Source organism: Trypanosoma equiperdum, assembly GCF_001457755.1.
Source record: "Trypanosoma equiperdum strain OVI genome assembly, contig: ctg_713, whole genome shotgun sequence".
In the NCBI taxonomy this organism is placed as follows: Eukaryota; Euglenozoa; class Kinetoplastea; order Trypanosomatida; family Trypanosomatidae; genus Trypanosoma; species Trypanosoma equiperdum.
The window spans coordinates 2,062-2,269 of NW_027124658.1; positions in this window are offsets into that span (position 1 = coordinate 2,062).

A 208-nucleotide genomic window follows, 5' to 3' on the forward strand; every position below is an offset into this window, starting at 1 on the left:
CTTTTTACTTTTAAATTTGTCATACCAATTTAAGTTTGTCATAATTTCTTTGGCCCTTTCCCTCCCAGAGAACGCGTTTCCTGCGAGATGAAGTAATTCTGCTTCTCCAATGGCGCCGCTGACTGGTATGGAAAAGAATCGCTCCTCGTAATCTAATGCAATCATTCCTCTTGGTAAAAGAAGTCTTGTGCCGATATTTTGCTCTTTG